Source organism: Ranitomeya imitator, chromosome 5 (genome assembly GCF_032444005.1).
Source record: "Ranitomeya imitator isolate aRanImi1 chromosome 5, aRanImi1.pri, whole genome shotgun sequence".
Taxonomy (NCBI): Eukaryota; Metazoa; Chordata; class Amphibia; order Anura; family Dendrobatidae; genus Ranitomeya; species Ranitomeya imitator.
The window spans coordinates 545,703,766-545,730,095 of record NC_091286.1 but is presented as its reverse complement, the minus strand read 5'-3'; the positions used below and the strand labels follow the sequence as shown (position 1 = coordinate 545,730,095).

Below are 26,330 nucleotides of genomic sequence, written 5' to 3'. Positions count from 1 at the left end.
ATGTCACTTTTCTGGTGGGGTGCCCATACTTATGCACCTGTCAAATTTTGTTTGAATGCAGATTGCACATTTTCTGTTAGTACAATAAACCTCATTTCAAGGCAGAAACATTACTGTGTCCAACAGTTATTAGATATATGAAACTGAAATAGCTGTTGCAAAAAAAAAACAATTTTTATAAAACATTAAGCTTAAGATTAATAGGGGTGCCCAAACTTTTTCATATAACTGTACTTTTAGGATACTGTTTTGACTAAGAAAACAATCTCTGCTGCGATAAAAACGTGCAGAGTGTAGCCCCTGCGAACACTTAGCCTCACAAATAACCCTACGATCCTGGGTACTACCTGGGGAATATATGATATATACTGAATACTAACACTATATTGCCCTATAATAGTGCATAACACATTATTATTATTTATTATTATAGCGCCATTTATTCCATGGCGCTAAACAAGTACAATAATCTTGAACAATACAAGTCACAACTGGTACAGGAGGAGAGAGGACCTATTTATATGTACATGCAGCCATATACTGTATGTCCCTCTTCCTGTGCTTAAGGCTATGTGCACACGTTCAGGATTTTTTGCGTTTTTTCCGCATTTTTCCAGCAGTTTTCCGCTGCAAAAATGCTTAAAAACACTTACATTAAGCATACATAATTTTTAATGCATTCCGCAATTTTTGTGCACATGCTGCGTTTTTTTTTTTTTAGAAAAAAACACATCACGGAAAAAAGCGCAGCATGTTCATTAATTTTGCGGATTTTCGTGGTTTTGCCGCTATATTATTGCATTCGGGAGGTCCGGGAAAAAACGCAAAAAAAGCGCAAAAAATGTGAGAAAAGCGTGAGCGGATTTCCTGCGCTGGGAGTCCGGTTTTGCTCAGGAAAATTCTGCAGACATTCCTGAACGTGTGCACATAGCCTCAATGTTGGTAGGCACATATATCATTTTGGGACAGCGCCTACATGGCGTGACCCCTCCTACTGCACCAAATTTTGTAATTTTTTTTTTGTACAAGATGAATTCTCTCTCTGAGACTCCATGATTCCTATGTGCACCCCTGTATAAAAGCGTCTATACAGAAGAGAGATTGTGCATATAGTGGATAGTAGATAGAAATATAAGATGACTGTATTTAATGCCCTGGTATCGGAACTCAAGAATGTATTTCAAAAAGGAACTAGTGTAGTTATCCAATTGAAATCCGAAAATAGTGTTGTTTTTCCACCATGTAAGATGTTTTAACCCCAAAGAGAACTTTTTTAAGCCTGCAAAGAACTTCTTGTGTTGAAATGTTGCACACAATGAATAAATTGCCTTTTTTGTTGTCGTTCATTGTGGTGCTGCTGTTCTTTATTGGGATGTGCTTTCAGTGTTTTCTATATTGCATATTCATATAACCTTAATCATTAATGTGTTTGTTTGCATCAGCTTTAATAGTGTTGTAGAGCAGGAAATGTGAGTAATGACAATTATGTAAATACATTTTAAGATATGCTATATAGGTCAGCAGAAGAAATATGTGAAATCTTTGCTAATGTCTCAGTCTAGGCTGCTTAGCTTGCAGACCATTGCCTATACTGGATATAGTGTCTCCATTTCTTACCTGGGAGCAGAACTGTTTGCATGCGATTATTAGCTGCTGAATGTAAAGGAGAATGTTCTTATCCACTGACATCAAACACAAATCTGAGAAATCATGAGCAATTTTAGATGCACAGGATAAAAGAAAGTTGTTGAATTTTTCAACATATAGTGATGAAAATTTATTTTCATAAAAACACAAAACCCTAATAAATCCTTATAAGAGAACTTCAATAGTGTAGTTGGCACGCTGTAACACACCATTAAGGTGACATCACTACATGCACGGCATCGCCTGTGCCGCCCACTGTTTATACACTTGACAAGAAGAGATCCAGGCTGCTGTGGACAGGGAATCAGGATCAGGTGAGAGTAACCTTTATGGTTTTCACATTATGGGGACTGTGAGAGGAGTGCTGTCCTGGACATCATACTGTGTGAATGGAGCTGTGGGCTATCATACAGTATATAAGGAGCTGTGAGGGCATCATACTGTATATAAGGAGCTGTGGGGACATCATACTGTGCATAGAGGAGCTACGGGGACATCATACTGTATATAAGGAGCTGTGGGTGATCATACTGTATATAAGGAGCTGTGGGGGCATCATACTGTATATAAAGGAGCTGTGGAGGGCCATCATACTGTGTATAGAGGAGCTATGGGGACATCATACTGTATATAAGGAGCTGTGATGACATCATACCGTGCATAGAGGAGCTATGGGGACATCATACTGTGGGAAGGGAGCTGTGGGCTATCATACAGTATTTAAGGAGCTGTGAGGGCATCATACTGTATATAAGGAGCTGTGGGGACATCATACTGTGCATAGAGGAGCTATGGGGACATCATACTGTATATAAGGAGCTGTGATGACATCATACCGTGCATAGAGGAGCTATGGGGACATCATACTGTGGGAAGGGAGCTGTGGGCTATCATACAGTATTTAAGGAGCTGTGAGGGCATCATACTGTATATAAGGAGCTGTGGGGACATCATACTGTGCATAGAGGAGCTATGGGGACATCATACTGTATATAAGGAGCTGTGGGTCATCATACGGGGTGCAAAAGAAGCGGTATGGAACCACGAAGAAAAAATAAAGAAAAAAAAGGAAACCACTTCATATAATTGCACACCACAGAATGAAGATAAATAAAAAGGCAAACTTTTATTGACACATCAATAAAAACAATTAAAACGGTATCATACCGACATCCCCACGTACACCCGCCAAAGCAATACAATACAAGCAAGTGAAGGCGCCAATAATCACAAATGCTGAATAGCAATGAATAACACAGCATACTAATCAATGTCCCATCAGGCACAACATATGTATAGCTGTTCTGTCTGGCCGGACCTGGGACCTGGATACACTCTCCTTCTAGGTGGTAGTTATATTTTGATACATGGGCATTGCTGCGGATGCACATTTATTGTTTTCACACTGTCCAGTTCTTCTACCACCACTGTGTCTGGACCCAGTCGCCTAGGCGCCTCCTCGTTTCTATACGCCACATTGACCTATATGGGTTTATCCTTGTCTCTCAGTTGGCAGTATTTGTGTTTATTCTGTGGGGGTGCTAACTATACTCTTCACACCATCTTGGTTCAGCTATACATATGTTGTGCCTGACGGGACATTGATTAGTATGCTGTGTTATTCATTGCTATTCAGCATTTGTGATTATTGGCGCCTTCACTTGCTTGTATTGTATTGCTTTGGCGGGTGTACGTGGGGATGTCGGTATGATACCGTTTTAATTGTTTTTATTGATGTGTCAATAAAAGTTTGCTTTTTTAGAGGAGCTATGGGGACATCATACTGTATATAAGGAGCTGTGGGGACATCATACTGTGCATAGAGGAGCTATGGGGACATCATACTGTGGGAAGGGAGCTGTGGGCTATCATACAGTATTTAAGGAGCTGCGAGGCCATCATACTGTATATAAGGAGCAGTGGGGACATCATACTGTGCATAGAGGAGCTATGGAGACATCATACTGTATATAAAGAGCTGTGGGTCATCATACTGTATATAAGGAGCTGTGGGGGCATCATACTGTATATAAAGGAGCTGTGGAGGGCCATCATACTGTGTATAGAGGAGCTATGGGGGCATCATACTGTAAATAGAGGAGCTATGAGGACATCATACTGTGCATATGGATCGCCCCCACGTAAGGGCAATGGGGTACTCGGTACCGGGTGCTTCAGTTCCCATTGCTGGGATGTCACGGTGGCCTAACCCGGACCGTGGCCCTATGAGGGGCGCCCAATAAAAGGGGCTAGAGTTTGTAGATAACGGTAGTGTTCGTGATGCCACCTGTGATATTCGGTCAGGGTGACTGACACTGCTTAGGGGTCCGCTGGGGTGATGGAATGGCAGCTAGATGGTATACCTTCCCACAGGTGAAGTATATCCCCATGGCTTCCCAGAAGTGTAGATGGTGATGGTGGATGGTGCAAGGCGCGGTGAATAACGAGGACACAATGGGTGCAGTCTCTTTACCTTTACTGAGGGCTTCAGCATCCACAGTCCAGGGTGCCGGATGACAGGGTAGGCAGAGTCCGGCCGGTCTGATGGCAATTCCAGAGTCCCCCTATCCAGGTGGAAATCAGTAGCCTTCCCCTTGCGCACAGTAACGTAGTAGGTCCCTACGTGCATTAGCTCCCATAGGGTCCTCACTCTTGTTACTCTTCTCTGTCCCCCAGATGGATAGGACAAACCCGTATGACGGTGGTGGCCTGAGGCTATTTTATAGGGACCCTAGCGTCGCCCCTCCTCCGCGTTGCCACCTTGTCTGCTTAGGTTCTTAGGTCGGGCAGCCAACTTGGAATCGACTGTCCTGCTGGTCTATGAAGTAAAGCATAGAGTCTATTACTCCCTCGGTGTTCCGGCTACTGGATCTGCGCTCAGTGGGAGGCAGCCTACTCATAGTAACATAGTAACATAGTAACATAGTTAGTAAGGCCGAAAAAAGACATTTGTCCATCCAGTTCAGCCTATATTCCATCATAATAAATCCCCAGATCTACGTCCTTCTACAGAACCTAATAATTGTATGATACAATATTGTTCTGCTCCAGGAAGACATCCAGGCCTCTCTTGAACCCCTCGACTGAGTTCGCCATCACCACCTCCTCAGGCAAGCAATTCCAGATTCTCACTGCCCTAACAGTAAAGAATCCTCTTCTATGTTGGTGGAAAAACCTTCTCTCCTCCAGACGCAAAGAATGCCCCCTTGTGCCCGTCACCTTCCTTGGTATAAACAGATCCTCAGCGAGATATTTGTATTGTCCCCTTATATACTTATACATGGTTATTAGATCGCCCCTCAGTCGTCTTTTTTCTAGACTAAATAATCCTAATTTCGCTAATCTATCTGGGTATTGTAGTTCTCCCATCCCCTTTATTAATTTTGTTGCCCTCCTTTGTACTCTCTCTAGTTCCATTATATCCTTCCTGAGCACCGGTGCCCAAAACTGGACACAGTACTCCATGTGCGGTCTAACTAGGGATTTGTACAGAGGCAGTATAATGCTCTCATCATGTGTATCCAGACCTCTTTTAATGCACCCCATGATCCTGTTTGCCTTGGCAGCTGCTGCCTGGCACTGGCTGCTCCAGGTAAGTTTATCATTAACTAGGATCCCCAAGTCCTTCTCCCTGTCAGATTTACCCAGTGGTTTCCCGTTCAGTGTGTAATGGTGATATTGATTCCCTCTTCCCATGTGTATAACCTTACATTTATCATTGTTAAACCTCATCTGCCACCTTTCAGCCCAAGTTTCCAACTTATCCAGATCCATCTGTAGCAGAATACTATCTTCTCTTGTATTAACTGCTTTACATAGTTTTGTATCATCTGCAAATATCGATATTTTACTGTGTAAACCTTCTACCAGATCATTAATGAATATGTTGAAGAGAACAGGTCCCAATACTGACCCCTGCGGTACCCCACTGGTCACAGCGACCCAGTTAGAGACTATACCATTTATAACCACCCTCTGCTTTCTATCACTAAGCCAGTTACTAACCCATTTACACACATTTTCCCCCAGACCAAGCATTCTCATTTTGTGTACCAACCTCTTGTGCGGCACGGTATCAAACGCTTTGGAAAAATCGAGATATACCACGTCCAATGACTCACCGTGGTCCAGTCTATAGCTTACCTCTTCATAAAAACTGATTAGATTGGTTTGACAGGAGCGATTTCTCATAAACCCATGCTGATATGGAGTTAAACAGTTATTCTCATTGAGATAATCCAGAATAACATCCCTCAGAAACCCTTCAAATATTTTACCAACAATAGAGGTTAGACTTACTGGCCTATAATTTCCAGGTTTCCTGGTCTCCCACTGGTGTTTTACTCTGGTTGCTATGACTTCTGTGCTCACTCACTACGGCACACTTCCTTTCTTGTCCTTTCTTAGAAGGCTACCGCATAGGTTGCAGGCGCAGCTCCGTGTCCTTCTTTCCCTTCCTGGGCCGAGCCCAGTCTGCTCCTCTCCTCTCCTCCTGACTATCTCCTTCTCCCTCCAGTCAGCTTCTCCCTCACTTCCTAACCAACCCCCAGTTTTACCCAAGTGTGAGGAGTGGCCTAATAGATAGAACATATTGCTCCCCCTGGTGGCTGGCGTGTGAAGTGTGTGTGTGGCTGTGATACCTGGCAGGGTGAACTCCTTTGGTGCCATCAGACGTAACATCGCTCCCCCTTGTGGAAGAACGACATCACTGCAACGACCAGGACTCTGGGGCGCTGCACATAGAGAAGCTATGGGGACATCATAATGTGGGAAAGGAGCTGTGGGCCATCATATTTTGTATAGATGAGCAATGGGAACATCATACTGTGTATAAAGGAGCTATGGAGACATCATACTGTATATAAGGAGCTGTGGGGGCATCATACTGTATATAAAGGAGCTGTGAGGACATCATACTGTATATAAAGGAGCTGTGGAGGGCCATCATACTGTGTATAAAGGATCTACGGGGACATAATACTGTAACTAGAGGAGCTATGAGGACATCATACTGTGCACAGAGGAGCTATTGGGACATCATACTGTTGGAAGGGAGCTGTGGGGACATCATACTGTATATAAAGGAGCTGTGGGGGCCATCATACTGTGTATGGAAGAGCTATGGGAACATCATACTGTGTATAAAGGAGCTATAGGGACATCATACTGTGTATAGAGGAGCTATGGGAACATCATACTGTGTATAGAAGAGCTATGGGAACATCATACTGTGTATAAAGGAGCTATGGGGACATCATACTGTGAATAGAAGAGCTATGGGAACATCATACTGTGTATAGAAGAGCTATGGGAACATCATACTGTGTATAAAGGAGCTATGGGGACATCATACTGTGAATAGAAGAGCTATGGGAACATCATACTGTGTATAGAAGAGCTATGTGAACATCATACTGTGTATAAAGGAGCTATAGGGACATCATACTGTGTATAGAGGAGCTATGGGAACATCATACTGTGTATAGAAGAGCTATGGGAACATCATACTGTGTATAAAGGAGCTATGGGGACATCATACTGTGAATAGAAGACTTATTGGAACATCATACTGTGTATAGAAGAGCTATGGAAACATCATACTGTGTATAGAAGAGCTATGGGAACATCATACTGTGTATAAAGGAGCTATATGGACATCATACTGTGTATAGAGGAGCTATGGGAACATCATACTGTGTATAGAAGAGCTATGGGAACATCATGCTGTGTATAAAGGAGCTATATGGACATCATACTGTGTATAGAAGAGCTATGGGAACATCATACTGTGTATAAAGGAGCTATATGGACATCATACTGTGTATAGAGGAGCTATGGGAACATCATACTGTGTATAGAAGAGCTATGGGAACATCATGCTGTGTATAAAGGAGCTATATGGACATCATACTGTGTATAGAAGAGCTATGGGAACATCATACTGTGTATAAAGGAGCTATATGGACATCATACTGTGTATAGAGGAGCTATGGGGACATCATACTGTGTATAGAAGAGCTATGGGAACATCATACTGTGTATAAAGGAGCTATATGGACATCATACTGTGTATAGAGGAGCTATGGGAACATCATACTGTGTATAGAAGAGCTATGGGAACATCATGCTGTGTATAAAGGAGCTATATGGACATCATACTGTGTATAGAAGAGCTATGGGAACATCATACTGTGTATAAAGGAGCTATATGGACATCATACTGTGTATAGAGGAGCTATGGGAACATCATACTGTGTATAGAAGAGCTATGGGAACATCATACTGTGTATAGAAGAGCTATGGGAACATCATACTGTGTATAAAGGAGCTATATGGACATCATACTGTGTATAGAGGAGCTATGGGAACATCATACTGTGTATAGAAGAGCTATGGGAACATCATGCTGTGTATAAAGGAGCTATATGGACATCATACTGTGTATAGAAGAGCTATGGGAACATCATACTGTGTATAAAGGAGCTATATGGACATCATACTGTGTATAGAGGAGCTATGGGAACATCATACTGTGTATAGAAGAGCTATGGGAACATCATACTGTGTATAAAGGAGCTATGGTGACATCCTACTGTGTATAGAAGAGCTATGGAAACATCATACTGTGTATAAAGGAGCTATGGGGACATCCTACTGTGTATAGAAGAGCTATGGAAACATCATACTGTGTATAAAGGAGCTATGGGGACATCATACTGTGTATAGAGGAGCTATGGGGACATCATACTGTGTATAGAGGAGCTATGTGGGTCATAATACTGTATACATGGAACTGTAGGGCAATCAAACTGTAAATAGAGAGCTGTGGGAGAATCAAATTGTATATATGGAGCTCTGGGCCATCTTACTGTATATAAGTTGTGGGAACATCATACTGTATATAAAGAAGCTATGAGGACACCATACTGGGCATAGAGGAGCTATGTGGGTCATAATACTGTATACATGGAACTGTAGGGCAGTCAAACTGTAAATAGGGAGTTGTGGAGACATCATACTGTATATAAAGGAGCTATGGGGACATCATACTGTGTATAGAGGAGCTATGTGAGCCATAATACTGTATGTATGGAACTGTAGTGGCCTAGGATATTAAAGGTCCTAGTAGGTAATTGTGCAAAATAACTATTAAACAGCCTGGTTATGTGGTACAAAACGTGACCGGTTTCTTAGGATATAAAATGTCATTGCAGGTAACCAGACAACACCTCCCCTTGAGAAAGCATGGTGATTTAGCGGGCAAAAAGCGGCTCAGGGTTGTTTACTTATTCTGCGGTGGTGTTTCTGCAACTTGGTAAGGTTATATATGCCACTATTAGTATATACACATTTTAGTGGCTTACTATGCCAAACTTGCATATATAACTTTTTTACTCCACATTTATGTTTGTATTTCTAAAGTGATAGCAATGATTCTTTTTGATATGGGGGATTTATGTAGTGTTTTTCCATATCTGAGCAGTAACTAATTAATGGGATACAAACTTGCATAGTAGACCTTACCATAAAGAATTTTCTGAACTGTATTTGAACCTTCTGTAATGATACATTTCTGCGGAGAACCTGTACTGTGGGTCCCTATTTTGCACTTGTTTGTGTGTGATTAGTATGTAATATTTTAGGTGGTAATAACGTATTTTTGTAGCATCATACTGTGTATAGAGGAGCTATGTGGGTCATAATACTGTATGTATGGAACTGTAGTGTCATCATAAAGTAAATAGGGAGCTATGGGAGAATCAAATTGTATATATGGAGCTGTGGGGCCATCATATGGTATATAGAGAAATATAGTGGGCATCATACTGTACATAGTGAGCTGTACTAGCATCATACGGAATAAAGGGGAGCTGTGGGGCCATCATACGGTATATAGAGAAATATAGTGGGCATCATACTGTACATACTGAGCTGTACTAGCAGCATACTGAATAAAGGTAGTGGTAGTGTTCATTGTGTATCGGTATTATTTGGCCCCTGTACAGTGATAATTTTGATAATATTGGTCTGTTGTAATGTACTTTTATGTATGTAGGTAATATTTATTGTTGTCTTTGCCACAACAGAGGTATACAATAACTATTTACTTAAAGATTTTGGTGGGGATGATCATATGGGGGAACATATAATTTGGGGCTTGGGCCACTGATCTGTTAAGAGATCTTGCTTTAATCAGTCACAGTCCAGCTACAATTGCTGGGGGTAAGAGAAAACTCAGTTGGAAGAGAGTGGTGACACTCAGCATCCTTTGCCGTACAAGATTTAGTGCATCTGTGTATTATACAGCATTTATTTGAAGTAGCTATAAATTATTGCAAGATTTAATGCTAATACCTGGCCCCCTAGTAATAAGCAAATTAAAAAAACATTGTCCCGCATAGGAACGGTTTAGAACCTTCACAATAGCAACACAGCCAGCAAAAGAGATGACTTATTGAGGCTTATCTCCTGTTAGAACAAAGGAATGCCCAAATCTCAGATAATATAGTCAGTTGGTCATGCTGAAACTGTCCAATTCCCCAAACTTTTCTCTTAAGTGTGTGAGCTTAACCCCTTTACCCCCAAGGGTGGTTTGCACGTTAATGACCAGGCCAATTTTTACAATTATGACCACTGTCCCTTTATGAGGTTATAACTCTGGAATGCTTCAACGGATCCTGGTGATTCTGACATTGTTTTCTCGTGACGTATTGTACTTCATGGTAGTGGTAAAATTTCTTTGATATTACCTGCGTTTATTTGTGAAAAAAATGGAAATTTTGCGAAAATTTTTAAAATTTCGCAATTTTCCAACTTTGAATTTTTATGCAATTAAATCACAGAGATATGTCACACAAAATACTTAATAAGTAACATTTTCCACATGCCTACTTTAAAACAGCACAATTTTGGAACCAAAATTTTTTTTGTTATGGAGTTATAAGGGTTAAAAGTTGACCAGCAATTTCTCATTTTTACAACACCATTTTTTTTAGGGACCACATCTCATTTGAAGTCATTTTGAGGGGTCTATTTGATAGAAAATACCCAAGTGTGACACCATTCTAAAAACTGCACCCCTCGAGGTGCTCAAAACCACATTCAAGAAGTTTATTAACACTTCAGGTGTTTCACGGGAATTTTTGGAATGTTTAAATAAAAATGAACATTTAACTTTTTTTCACAAAAAATTTACTTCAGCTCCAATTTGTTTTATTTTACCAAGGGTAACAGGAGAAAATGGACCCCAAAAGTTGTTGTACAATTTGTCCTGAGTACGCAGATACCCCATATGTGGGGGTAAACCACTGTTTGGGCGCATGACAGAGCTCGGAAGCAAAGGAGCGCCATTTGACTTTTCAATGCAAAATTGACAGGAATTGAGATGGGACACCATGTTGCATTTGGAGAGCCACTGATGTGCCTAAACATTGAAACCCCCACAAGTGACACCATTTTGGAAAGTAGACCCCCTAAGGAACTTATCTAGAGGTGTGGTGAGCACTTTGACCCACCAAGTGCTTCACAGAAGTTTATAATGCAGAGCCGTAACAATAAAACAAAAATTTTTCCCCACAAAAATTATTTTTTAGCCCCCAGTTTAGTATTTTCCCGAGGGTAACAGGAGAAATTGGACTTCAAAAGTTGTTGTCCAATTTGTCCTGAGTACGCTGATACCCCATATATGGGGGGGAACCACCGTTAGGGTGCATGGGAGAGCTTGGAAGGGTAGAAGCGCCATTTGGAATTCAGACTCAGATGGAATGGTCTGCAGGCGTCACATTGCGTTTGCAGAGCCCCTAATGTACCTAAACAGTAGAAACCCACCACAAGTGACACCATTTTGGAAAGTAGACCCCCTAAGGAACTCATCTAGATGTGTTGTGAGAGCTTTGAACCCCAAGTGTTTCACTACAGTTTATAACGCAGAGCCGTGAAAATAAAAAATCTTTTTTTCCCACAAAAAATATTTTTTAGCCCCCAGTTTTGTATTTTCCCAAGGGTAACAGGAGAAATTGGACCCCAAAAGTTGTTGTCCAATTTGTCCTGGGTACGCTGATACACCATATGTTGGGGTAAACCCCTATTTGGGCAGACGGAAGAGCTCGGAAGGGAAGGAGCACTGTTTTACTTTTTCAATGCAGAATTGGCTGGAATTGAGATCGGATGCCATGTCGCGTTTGGAGAGCCCCTGATGTGCCTAAACAGTGGAAACCCCCCAATTATAACTGAAACCCTAATCCAAACACACCCCTAACCCTAATCCCAACGGTAACCCTAACCACACCTCTAACCCAGACACACCCCTAACCCTAATCCCAACCCTATTCCCAACCGTAAATGTAATACAAACCCTAACCCTAACTTTAGCCCCAACACTAACTGTAGCCTTACCCCTAGCCCCAACCCTAACCTTAGCCCTAACCCTAGCCCTAACCCTAGTCCTAACCCTAACCCTAACCCTAGCCCTAACCCTAGCCCCAACCCTAACCCTAATGAGAAAATGGAAATAAATACATTTTTTTAATTTTTTAATTTTTCCCTAACTAAGGGGGTGATGAAGGGGGGTTTGATTTACTTTTATAGCGGGTTATTTAGCGGATTTTTTGATTGGCAGCCGTCACACACTGAAAGACGTTTTTTATTGCAAAAAATATTTTTTGCGTTACCACATTCTGAGAGCTATAATTTTTCCATATTTGAGTCCACAGAGTCATGTGAGGTCTTGTTTTTTGCGGGATGAGTTGACGTTTTTATTGGTAACATTTTCGGGCACGTGACATATTTTGATCACTTTTTATTCCGATTTTTGTGAGGCAGAATGATCAAAAACCAGCTATTCATAAATTTCTTTTGGGGGAGGCGTTTATACCGTTCTGCGTTTGGTAAAATTGATAAAGCAGTTTTATTCTTCGGGTCAGTACGATTTCAGCGATACCTCATTTATATAATTTTTCTATGTTTTGGTGCTTTTATACGATAAAAACTATTTTATAGAAAAAATAACTATTTTGGCATTGTTTTATTCTGAGGACTATAACTTTTTTATTTTTTCTTTGATGATGCTGTATGGTGGCTCATTTTTTGCGGGACAAGATGACGTTTTCAGCGGTATCATGTGTATTTATATCCGCCTTTTTGATCGCGTGTTATTCCACTTTTTGTTTGGCGGTATGATAATAAAGCGTTGTTTTTTGCCTCGTTTTTTTTTTTCTTACGGTTTTTACTGAAGGGGTTGACTAGTGGGGCAGTTTTATAGGTTGGGTCGTTACGGACGCGGCGATACTAAATATGTCTACTTTTATTCTTTTTTTTTAATTTAGATAAAGAAATGTATTTATGGGAATAATATTTTTTTTTCTTTATTTAGGAATTTATTTTTTATTTTATTTTTTTACACATGTGGAAATTTTTTTTTTAACTTTTTTATTTTGTCCCAGGGGAGACATCACAGATCGCTGATCTGACAGTTTGCACAGCACTCTGTCAGATCAGCGATCTGATTTACAGCGCTGCAGGCTTACCAAGCGCCTGCTCTGAGCAGGCACTTGATAAGCCACCTCCCTCCCTGCAGGACCCAGATGCCGCGGCCATTTTGGATCCGGGCCTCCGGGCCTGCAGTGAGGAAGGAGGTAGGAGACCCTCGGAGCAATGCGATCACATCGCGTTGCTGCGGGGGTTTCGGGGAAGCATGCAGGGAGCCCTCTCCCTGCGCGATGCTTCCCTATACTGCCCGCACACCGCGATCATGTTGATCGCGGTGTGCCGGGGGTTAATGTCCCGGGGGCGGTCCGTGACCACTCCTGGCACATAGTGCCGGATGTCAGTTGCGATAGGCAGCTGACACCCGGCCGCAATCGGCCGCAGTTCCCCCGGGAGCGCGGCCGATCGCGAATGACGTACTATCCCGTCAGTGGGCATACGGGCCCACCCCACCTCGACGGGATAGTACGTCATATGTCAGAAAGGGGTTAAAGGGAACCTGTCAATTCCAGGATTGTTATTTATCTGCAGATATAAGGTTAATTTACAGGTAAATAGCAATAAAACCATGTTATGTTGTCTTACTGGAGCAGAGGCTACAGGGAGAAAATGAACTTCTTTTATCACTGTGGTGGCTTGTTTCCAGTCAAAATGGGGTGGGACAGGGAGCAGTTACAGTCACTAGTCATTACACAGTGAGCACTGTAACCAGTCCCGACATTTGATTAAAAGTGTGTGCAACGTGTGTGTGCAGTGCAGGCTATCAGTCAAAGTAGTGATTACAGCGCGCTCACAGTATAGTGAGCCATGACTATGATTGCTCCTGCACTGTTGCATTGACTGGAAGTGAGTGCCTGCAGGGAGAATATAATATATTTTCTCCTTGAAGCTGCTGCTCCAGTAAGGCCTCATTTACACTTCAGTTTCTCACTTACGAGTGCTATCCGTTTTTTTTCACGAATATCACTTGTACCTTTGATAGTCTTTGGGGCTGTTCACGTGTCATTTTTTCTTACAAAAATGTAACACTTTCTTAATTTCAAGTAAGAGCTCGGTGAGGATTGAAAGGACATTCAATATAGAATTGTGTGGGTAAAACAAATTGGTTTAATATTCATTCAAAACCGGTTACAAATAAGATCATAGCACACAAAAACAAGTTTTAGGTTACAAATGAGAAAGCAATGCAATCATTGGTTCTTACAAATGGTATATGAGTGTCACGCTGCCTCCGCTGCCGTCTCCCGCACCCTGTTATACTTACGTGTCCTCGGCGTCCCAGCGCGGCTCTTTTGCGGCGTCCTCTCTCCAGCGCTCGCCCCCGGCTTCTGCTGCTTGTCAGGAGCTTGCACATGCCAGTTTCTGTTCTACGCGTGCGCACTTCTAATCCCTGCTGGCACTTCCTGTCCTTTCCTCTCTATCGTCTTGGCTTACCCTCTCCTCCCGAAAGTACTATATCTTCCTGTCTGCACCTCACCCCTGTGCCTGATGATCACTTGTGTTTCTCTAGTGCTCCTGGCCGCACGTGTATTCAGTGAATCCTCTTGTTCTCTGATTTTGTGCTCTGTTGTCTCTCCACAGAACCTTTGTCTGCCCTTGCAGTTCCTGTGTTCCTACAGTCCCTGTGTCTCTGCAGGCTCCGTGTCCTTGCAGTCCCTGTCTCCCAGCAGTTCCTGTGTTCCTACAGTCCCTGTGTTCCTGCAGTCCCTGTATCTCTGCAGTTCTCATCTGTCCTGAGCCCCTGCGGTACTCCGTCTGTCCAGTGTCTCTGCCATTCCCACCAGTTTAGTTTCTCTCCTACTCCTCTGGTCCTGAGTCTCCGTTTGCCTCTCCCCTTTTCCGCCTTAGTCCTCCAGCTTCCATGGCGATAGTCCCTCTCGCTCCTGTCCCTAACTCTCCTTGTATAGGGGGAGGTCTATCTGGTCAGCTCGTCCGTGGGGGGATCGTAGTCACGGTCTAGAGGGTCCACCTTTTCTACCAGAGAATCCCCACAATGAGGCTTGAGACTTGATGTGCTCCATGGTGGAGATTCCACAAAAATGAAAAATTTGATCTCTAACAATTTCTAGGCCAGTTTACATACCATTTCCTCCCATAGACTTATATTAGCTACTATTTTTTTTTTCGGTTTCCTTGCCTCATATGGTTGCTTGCTTCTGTCCTGATATTTTCTACGATATTAGAAGAACTCCACTAACTTGTGAAATATGCATTTTAGTTATTTCTATATTGCCTCATTTTGGGACAAGTTAAACCTATAGCTATGACATACAGTATGAGTATTGTATTTGTTATCCCCCAAATAGCCATTTTTACATTTGAGCCCTAAAGTTCTGACAAACAGAACAGGTGTCTCTGCCAAGATTCTCAGAATAACTCAGTCACTCACTAAAATCAAAATCATTTGCTTGAGACCATTAAGCATTTCAAATTTATATATATATATATATATATATATATATAGTACAGACCAAAAGTTTGGACACACCTTCTTATTTAAAGATTTTGCTGTATTTTCATGACTATAAAAATTGTACATTGACACTGAAGGCAACAAAACTGAATTAACACATGTGGAATTATATACTTAACAAAAAAGTGTGAAATAACTGAAAATATGTCTTATATTCTAGGTTCTTCAAAGTAGCCACCTTTTGCTTTGATGACTGCTTTGCACACTCTTGGCATTCGCTTGATGAGCTTCAAGAGGTAGTCACCGGGAATGGTTTTCACTTCACAGGTGTGCCCTGTCAGGTTTAATAAGTGGGATTTCTTGCCTTATAAATGGGGTTGGGACCATCAGTTGTGTTGTGCAGAAGTCTGGTGGATACACAGCTGATAGTCCTACTGAATAGACTGTTAGAATTTGTATTATGGCAAGAAAAAAACAGCTAAATAAAGAAAAACAAGTGGCCATCATTACTTTAAGAAATGAACGTCAGTTAGTCCGAAAAATAGGGAAAACTTTGAAAGCGTCCCCAAGTGCAGTGGCAAAAACCATCAAGCGCTACAAAGAAACTGGCTCACATGACGACCGCCTCAGGAAAGGAAGACCAAGAGTCACCTCTGCTTCTGAGGATAAGTTTATCCGAGTCACCAGCCTCAGAAATAGCAGGTTAACAGCAGCTCAGATTAGAGACCAGTTCAATGCCACACAGAGTTCTAGCAGCAGACACATCTCTATAACAACTGTTAAGATGAGACTTTGTGCAGCAGGCCTTCATGGTAAAATAGCTGCTAGGAAACCACTGCTAAGGACAGGTAACAAGCAGAAGAGACTTGTTTGGGCTAAAGAACACAAGGAATGGACATTAGATGAGTGGAAACCTGTGCTTTGGTCTGATGAGTCCAAATTTTAGATCTTTGGTTCCAACCACCGTGTCTTTGTGCGATGCAGAAAAGGTGAACGGATGGACTATACATGCCTGGTTCCCACCGTGAAGCATGGAGGAGGAGGTGTTATGGTGTGGGGGTGCTTTGCTGGTGACACTGTTGGGGATTTATTCAAAATTGAAGGCATACTGAACCAGGATGGCTACCACAGCATCTTGCAGCGACATGCTATTCCATCCGGTTTGCGTTTAGTTGGACCATCGTTTATTTTTTAACAGGACAATGACCCCAAACTCTTCTCCAGGCTGTGTAAGGGCTATTTGACCAAGAAGGAGAGTGAAGGGATGCTATGCCAGATGACCTGGCCTCCACAGTCACCAGACCTGAACCCGATCGAGATGGTTTGGGGTGAGCTGGACCGCAGAGTGAAGGCAAAAGGGCCAACAAGTGCTGAGCATCTCTGGGAACTCCTTCAAGACTGTTGGAAGACCATTCCCGATGACTACCTCTTGAAGCTCATCAAGAGAATGCCAAGAGTGTGCAAAGCAGTCATCAAAGCAAAAGGTGGCTTCTTTGAAGAACCTAAAATATAAGACATAATTTCAGTTGTTTCACACTTTTTTGTTAAGTATGTAATTCCACATGTGTTAATTCATAGTTTTGATGCCTTCAGTGTGAATGTACAATTTTCACAGTCATGAAAATACAGCAAAATCTTTAAATGAGGGGGTGTGTCCAAACTTTTGGTCTGTACTGTATATACACATACACACACTATATATATATATATATATACACGCATATATATATATTATTTTTTTCATTAGACTATTAATACTTTACATACTTGCAAAATCGTGGAGACGTCCAAAATTGGCTGAGTGTTGGATCAAACTCAGAATCATGCAGAATCCCACCGCTGCCACCAATTAGTCAAAGATCACAACCAGGGGGCTCATATCTCTGATCCACCCACTGCATTTTTGGAGCAAAGAACTCTCTGCAGCAGCAGCATACACAGTACATAAGATAAAAAGCAATAACGGAAGAAACTTACTACGCCACTCACAGAGATGAGTCAACTTAGCCAAAGAAGATCACTTCTATTGGGGACATTCAGGGAGCTGAATTCATGCATACACGATGTGTATCTCTCTAAAGGAACCAAGATCATAATTTCACTTGACCTTTTATCATTACCTGAGTTACACCCACACACACCCCTTGATGACCTCACCTGGGTTGTGGATTGTTCTCAGCCTCCCAGGATTTTATGAAATTCTCAGCTTATGTGATAACTTCGTTCCAGATGATTGAAAAGGTACGAGATCACCACCATATTTTTAATTGAGATTTTACCATTACCCAGAGATCAAACATGACATGGCTGGTGGCAGTTATCTGGCCACTATTGGTTTGGGGCTTATAGGCAGGTGTCACAGTTATGAAGAAATATGCATATTCTTCCTCTATTCGCCCTGAAGCTGAAAATGTTTACTATTCATAATGCTCCAATATTCATAATTTTTTTTCAGAGAAATAAAGTCTGGGCTGGCTATTGTGGCATTTCCCTTGCAGTAAACCAAAGTGTCATTTGAATTAAAAATGGATTTCCTGGGAACAAAGACACTTCCAGATTGCTATTTATGTGTAAACACGGGCACCCCATTGTTGTTCAGCCCTTTGAAAAGAGTTATCCTGTTTCAATTACCTATCCAAACTATAATTACAGTGCCTTGCGAAAGTATTCGGCCCCCTGGAACTTTTCAACCTTTTCCCACATATCATGCTTCAAACATAAAGATACCAAATGTAAATTTTTGATGAAGAATCAACAACAAGTGGAACACAATTGCGAAGTTGAACAAAATTTATTGGTTATTTTAAATGTTTGTGGAAATTCAAAAACTGAAAAGTGGGGCGTGCAATATTATTCGGCCCCATTGCTTTCAGTGCAGCAAACTCACTCCAGAAGTTCATTGAGGATCTCTGAATGATCCAATGTTGTCCTAGATGCCTAATGATGATAAATATAATCCACCTGTGTGTAATCAAGTTTCCGTATAAATGCACCTGCTCTGTGATAGTCTCAGGGTTCTGTTTGAAGCACAGAGAACATCTTGAAGACCAAGGAACACAACAAGCAGGTCCGTTATACTGTTGTGGAGAAGTTTAAAGTTGGATTTGGATACAAAATGAATTCTAAAACTTTAAACATCCCAAGGAGCACTGTGCAAGCGATCATATTGAAATGGAAGGAGTATCATACCACTGCAAATCTACCAAGACTCGGCCATCCCTCTAAACTTTCATCTCAAACAAGGAGAAGACTGAACAGAGTTGCAGCCAAGAGGCCCATGATCACACTGGATGAACTGCAGAGATCTACAGCTGAGGTGGGACAGTCTGTCCATAGGACAACAATCAGTCGCACACTGCACAAATCTGGCCTTTATGGAAGAGTGGCAAGAAGAAAGCCATTTCTCAAAGATATCCATAAAAGTGTTGTTTAAAGTTTGCAACAAGCCACCTGGGAGACACACCAAACATGTGGAAGAAGGTGCTCTGGTCAGATGAAACCAAAACTGAACTTTTTGGCAACAATACCAAGCGATATGTTTGGCGTAAAGGCAACACAGCTCATCACCCTGAACACACCATCCCCACTGACAAACATGGTGGTGGCAGCATCATGGTTTGGGCCTGCTTTTCTTCAGCAGGGACAGGGAAGATGGTTAAAATTGATGGGAAGATGGATGGAACCAAATACAGGACCATTCTTGAAGAAAACCTGTTGGAGTCTGCAAAAGACCTGAGCTGGGACTGAGATTTGTCATCCAACAAGACAATGATCCCAAACATAAAGTGCTGCCGGCTGGAGCAGGCGCCCATCCCCCATGCGGCGCTTAGTGGAAGCCGACATGACAGGGGTTGGGGAAGGAAAGGGGTGGGGGTGGGTGAAATGAGTCATTTGAGGGGGTGGCTATGGTAATGGGTGGGGGGTTTATAACATTAGGGGGGAGGAGCGGGGCACTTTCCCGCTCTGAAGCGCAGCGAGAAGTCCCGCCCGCCCGCCCTGTGTTTGTTATTTTCTCCAAGGGTTAGTTTATTTTCGGGTTATAGTGGCTAGCGGTTGGGAGGGGTCCTTGAAGTTGGTGCTAAATTGCGCTGGGGGTCCGTGGGTATATGGATTCCTCAGTTGGTCTTATGTGGTGGTTATTTGGTCTGGTGATTTTGGGGGGATTTGGCCAGCGGTGGCTTGATCCTCAGGGGTTCAGTGGACGATGGCACCCTTCGGGGTGATTTGGTGCTCCCGAGCCAGGGGGTAACGGCTGGGAGTAAGTTACGGTTGGTTCGTCCACTGTTTGTTACGGTTTTTGTTTAATCGCTAGATTTTCAAGCTTCAAGGACCCACCCCCGATTTATTTGATTGGTTATTTATGTAATGTTAATTTGTTTGTTTAATAAAGGCTGCTGTGGCCAAAATTATCCAACAATGGCTTTAGTGTCGTTTATGGTTTAAAGGGGGAGGGGGGAATCTTCAGATCTGGGGCCTTAAAGGTTAAGCACAATGCGGAAATTGACCATATCAATGTCAAGCAAAATCTACAATGGAATGGTTCACAAATAAACATATCCAGGTGTTAGAATGGCCAAGTCAAAGTCCAGACCTCAATTTAATCGAGAATCTGTGGAAAGAGCTGAAAACTGCTGTTCACAAAAGATCTCCATTAAACCTCACTGAGCTCGAGCTGTTTGCCAAGGAAGAATGGGCAAGAATTTCAGTCTCTCGATGTACAAAACTGATAGAGACATACCCCAAGCGACTTGCAGCTGTAATCACAGCAAAAGGTGGCACAACAAAGTACTAATTTAAAGGGGCCAAATAATATTGCACGCCTCTGTGTGCTGTGCACTTTTCACTGACTGATAGCCACCTTCTACTATCAGTGACAATGAAACAGTGATATAAATCTGATGAAAATCACTGATACAACTCGGCCCATTTTTCAAATAAACTGATGTCTAAATAAGGTCTAGGGCAGGCACGTCTGGTTATAAGGTTATTATACTGCAGATTAACCCTAAATCTTCAGGTAAATAGTATTTTTGAACATGACAAGTCCCTTTAAGCTCATCTTCATCAAACTGAATAAGTCTAATTCCAGTTTCAGACACTCACCAGTGTGAATAGATGTCTCTTTGTCTGGTACTGCAGTGAATGGAAGTTGGTGATCCAGTGAAAACAACAGCTCTTTAATCCAGCTAATCATAGCAGCGTGGGAAAATATTCTGAAAAATTCCCACGCTCGAGTTCATATGAGGTTATGCCAGCAGGGGGCGCAGCACCACAAGTCTAGGTAGCTATGTTCCCCTGCATTCCATTCATTCCCCAGTTTTTACAACCTGGGCAGCTGCATTAGCAGGCTCCTGGTTGTAAAATTATTTAACCCCTTCAGATGGATCTACATCGTGGGACATGACTGTATGGCGGACCGGTATGGGATATTGTTGTTTGTTTTTTTATCTTTTTTTCAGAAGACAAGGGTCATTTGGATTGAGCGTTTAATAAAGATATTACAACACCATGTGTATTTATTTCATTAAAATACTTTTTTCCTAATGTGTTTGTTTTTTTTTAACCCTTTAGTACTATTGGATTAATAATGGATAGATGTCTTATTGACCTCTCTCCATTATTAACCTGGCTTAATGTCACCTTACATTAGCAAGGTGACATTAACCCCTTATTACCCCATATCCCAACGCTACTAGGGAGTGGGAAGAGAGAGGATAAGTGCCAGAATAGGCACATCTTACAGATGTGCCTTTTCTGGGATGGCTGGGGACAGATGTTTTTAGCCAGGGGGGCAATAACCATGGTCCCTCTCTAGGCTCTTAATATCTGCCCTCAGTCACTGGCTTTCCTACTCTGGCAAGGAAAATGTGCGGGAGCCCATGCCAGTTTTTTCCGTGATTTAACCCTTTATTTTAACACCTACAGCTCCCAAATTTTGCACACAGACACTTGTAACATTATTAGTGAGGAATATGTAAAAAAAAAATAAGGGATATGAAATGGTTTACTGTACTTAAACCATGTCTCATATCCTGCCTGGTTTGATAAGGAAAAATTTTGAAAATTTCGCAATTTTCCAACTTTGAATTTTTATGCAATTAAATCACAGAGATATGTCACACAAAATCTATATATATAATTGTCTAAGGGTTTTTCCGTCTGTCTGTCTGTCTGTCTTTCTGTCTGTCCTGGAAATCCCGCGTCTCTGACCAATCAGCGACGGGCACAGCGACGATGATGTCATAAAGGACGTAGAAATCCCACGTTTCTGATTCAGCGACGGGCACAGTATCGACGTAGATGTCATAATGGTTGCCATGGCGACAATGATGTCATAAAGGTTGCCTCGACCAATCAGCGACGGGCACAATCTGCCGCAAATTCTGGAATCTTCATTATCCAATCAGTGACGGGCACAGCATGGCGACGATGATGTCATAAAGGTTGCCTCGACCAATCAGCGACGGGCACAGTCTGCCGCGAATTCGCCTCGACCAATCAGCGATGGGCACAGTATCGACGTAGATGTCATAATGGTTGCCATGGCGACGATGATGTCATAAAGGTTGCCTCGACCAATCAGCGACGGGCACAGTCTGCCGCGAATTCTGGAATCATCATTGTCCATATACTACAGGGACATGCATATTCTAGAATACCCGATGCGTTAGAATCGGGCCACAATCTAGTACTTAATAAGTAACATTTCCCACATGTCTACTTTACATCAGCACAATCTTGGAACCAAAATTTTTTTTTGTAAGGGAGTTATAAGGGTTAAAAGTTGACCAGCAATTTCTCATTTTTACAACACCATTTTTTTTAGGGACCACGTCTCATTTGAAGTCATTTTGAGGGGTCTATATGATAGAAAATAATCAAGTGTGACACCATTCTATAAACTGCACCCCACAAAGTGCTCAAAACCACATTCAAGAAGTTTATTAACCCTTCAGGTGTTTCACCAGAATTTTTAGAATGTTTAAATAAAAATGAACATTTAACTTTTTTTTTCACAAAAAATTTACTTCAGCTCCAACTTGTTTTATTTTACCAAGGGTAGCAGGAGAAAATGGACCACAAAAGTTGTTGTACAATTTGTCCTGAGTACGCCAATACCCCATATGTGGGGGTAAACCACTGTTTGGGCGCATGGCAGAGCTCAGAAGCGAAGGAGCGCCATTTGACTTTTCAATGCAAAATTGACTGGAATTGAGATGGGATGCCATGTTGCGTTTGGAGAGCCCCTGATGTGCCTAAACATTGAAACCCCCCACAATTGACACCATTTTGGAAAGTAGACCCCCTAAGGAACTTATCTAGATGTGTGGTGAGCACTTTGACCCATTAAGTGATTCACAGAAGTTTATAATGCAGAGCTGTAAAAATAAAAAATCGTATTTTTTCACAAAAATGATCTTTACTCCCCCAATTTTTTATTTTCCCAAGGGTAAGAGAAGAAATTGGACCACAAAAGTTGTTGTACGTTTTGTCCTGAGTACGCTGATACCCGATATGTGGGGGTAAACCCCTGTTTGGGCACATGGGAGAGCTCGGAAGGGAAGGAGCGCCGTTTGACTTTTCAATGCAAAATTGACAGGAATTGAGATGGGACGCAATGTTGCGTTTGGAGAGCAACTGATGTGCCTAAACATTGAAACCCCCAACAAGTGACACATATTTTGGAAAGTAGACCCCCTAAGGAACTCATCTAGATGTGTTGTGAGAGCTTTGAACCCCCAAGTGTTTCACATGTGTGGTGAGCACTTTAACCCACCAATTGCTTCACAGAAGTTTATAATGCAGAGCTGTAAAAATAAAAAATCATATTTTTTCACAAAAATGACATTTTTGCCCCCAATTTTTTATTTCCCCAAGGGTAAAAGAAGAAATTAGACCCCAAAAGTTGTACAATTTGTCCTGAGTACGTTAATACCCCATATGTGGGGGTAAACCACTGTTTGGGCGCATGGCAGAGCTCGGAAGGGAAGGAGCGCCATTTGACTTTTCAATGAAAAATTGGCTCCAATCTTTAGCGGACACCATGTCACGTTTGGAGAGCCACTGATGTGCCTAAACATCGAAACCCCCCTAAGTGACACCATTTTGGAAAGTAGACCCCCTAAGGAACTCATCTAGATGTGTTGTGAGAGCTTTGAACCCCCAAGTGTTTCACTACAGTTTATAACGCAGAGCCTTAAAAAATAAAAAATCTTTTTTTCCCACAAAAAATATTTTTTAGCCCCCAGTTTTGTATTTTCCCAAGGGTAACAGGAGAAATTGGACCCAAAAGTTGTTGTCCAATTTGTCCTGAGTACGCTGATACCCCATATGTGGGGGGAACCACCGTTTGGGTGCCTGGGAGAGCTTGGAAGGGAAGAAGCGCCATTTGGAATTCAGACTTAGATGGAATGGTCTGCAGGCATCACATTGCGTTTGCAGAGCCCCTAATGTACCTAACCAGTAGAAACCCCCCACAAGTGACCCCCATATTGGAAAATAGTGCCGGATGTCAGCTGCGATAGCCAGCTGACAGCCGGCCGCGCTCCCCCCATGAGCCCACCCCACCTCGACGGTATAGTACATCTAATGACAGAAAGGGGTTACATTTTGTTAGGAATTTATAAGGGTTAAAAGTTGACCAGCAATTTTTCATTTTTCCAACAAAATTTGCAAAACCATTTTTTTTAGGAGCCACATCACATTTGAAGTCACTTTGAGGGGTCTAAATGATAGAAAATAACCAGAAATGACACCATTCTAAAACTGCACCCCTCAAGGTGCTCAAAACCACATTCAAGAAGTTTATTAATTCTTCAGGTGCTTTACAGGAATTTTTGGAATGTGGAAAAAAAGTTAACATTTAATTTTTTTTTACAAAAAGTTTACTTCAGATCCAATTTTCTTTTTTATTTTGACAAGGGTAACAGGTAAAAATGGACCCCAAAATTTGTTGTGTAATTTCTCATGAGCATGTCGATACTCCAAATGAGGAAGAAAACCACTGTTTGGGTGAATGGCAGAGCTCGTCAGGGAAGGAGTGCCATTTGACATTTTGCATGCAAAATTTGCAGGAACAATTGTCGGATGCCATGTCGCATTTGGAGAGCGTCTGATGTGCCTAAACAGTGAAAATCCCCCACAAGCAGGGTTGGACTGATCCACCGGCGAACCAGAGGATTCTCCGGTGGCCCAGGCACTTACAACTGCTGGCACACAGGGCTGTCAGCTTCCTAGGGCCCCCGCTGCTCCAGTGGCCCCCAGCCAGTGGCATGGCACTAATAGAGGCACATCCAGCTGCTATGGGGCCCGACCAGTGCCAGCGGATCCTGTCCCCGCTGCTAAAGAGAAATTAATATTTACTCTTCCCCAAACCCCCATGGGTGTGGAGAGGAGTGAATATTCATTTCACTTTAATAGCGGGCAGTGTTAGCTGCAGGCTGAGGCTAACACTGCCAGCATGTAAAGCCGAAGTGGCTGCATCGTGGCCCCGAAGGTGGGACCCTGCAGGGTGGCTAACACTGCGGTAAATCAGCTGGCAATGGCAGTGGAGCAGAGCTGCAGGGATCCGATGCCATCCTGCTTCCTGCCCGGCGCTTCCTGCCTGACACAGCAGCAGCTGGATTACAACATCATTCAGCGTGCGGCTGTTTCAGAGAGAAAGCTGCTGGTGACAAAGATGCTGCCGGGATGTGCTGCGGCTGCGGGGAACGTGCGGAGATGTGAGTGGTGCAGTGTGTCTTTCTGTCTGCGTGTGTGTGTGTGAGAGAGTGGTGTGGTGCTGTGTATATGTGTGTGTGTGTGAGAGAGTGTTGCAGTGCTCTGTGTGTGTATTGGAGAGGGCAATGATGTGGGTGATAGAGAGAGCGGTGATGGGGTGGTAGGGGAGAAAGCAATGTTGGTGGTGGTGGAAAGGACAAAGGGGGTGGTGGAGGAGGAGGCAATGATGGAGGTGTTGGAATGGGCAATGATGGGGTGGTGAGGGAGAAGGCAATGATGGAGGAGATGAAGAGGGCAATGATGGGAGTGGTGGGGAGAAAGCAATGATAGAGGTGGTGGAAAGGGCAATGATGGCTACATTATACTATATGAGGGGCCTGCATTATCCCCTATGAGAGGGCTACAGTATATTCTATGGGGGGGCTGCATTATACCTTATGAGGGGTTGCATTATACGCAGGGGGATACATTACATTCTGTGCAGGAGCTTCATTATACTATGAGGGGGGCTGCATTATACCCTATGAGGGGGCTACATTATATTCTATGGGGGCTGTATTATACCTTTTGAGGGGGTTGAATTATATTCTCTGAGGGGGATGCATTTTATTCTATGAGGGGGCTGCATTATACTCTATGAGGTAGGCCACATTATATTCCATGAGGGAGGGTACATTGTATTCCATGAGGGAGGCTACATTATATTCTATGAGGGAGGCTACATTATATTCTATGAGAGGGGCTACTTTATATTCTATGAGGCGACTACTTTATATTCTATAAGGGGGCTACCCCAACCCCTGTTACATAATTAAGACGTGTACTATCTTATATTATACCCTGATATTAGGGTGTTTTACCACACAATTGGTGGTCTTGTATTTATTTCTATGTAGCTACATAGTGGGCCCCAAGAATGATTTTCTCTGGTGGGCCCAAGGTGCTCCAGTGTAACGCTGCCCGTAAGTGACACCATTTTGGAAACTCCTCAGGGAACTGATCTAGATGTGTCGTGAGCACATTGAACCCTCAGGTGCTTCACAGAAGTTTATAAAGTTGAGCAGTG

General features: G+C 42.6%; 1 protein-coding gene across 3 annotated transcripts in view; it reads left to right on the top strand.

Moving 5' to 3' along the window:
- The first annotated feature begins 1,902 nt into the window (after positions 1–1,902).
- The window catches only part of CP (ceruloplasmin), a 297,764-nt gene continuing 273,336 nt past the window's right edge, over positions 1,903–26,330 (top strand). For 2 of the 3 annotated variants that reach the window (XM_069727615.1, XM_069727617.1), the window contains exon 1: positions 1,903–1,961. The gene's annotated coding sequence lies outside the window, so the exon portion shown is untranslated. Of the gene's footprint in view, positions 1,962–8,861; positions 8,963–26,330 lie in introns of all 3 variants that reach the window. The other variant, XM_069727616.1, reaches the window with a different exon arrangement.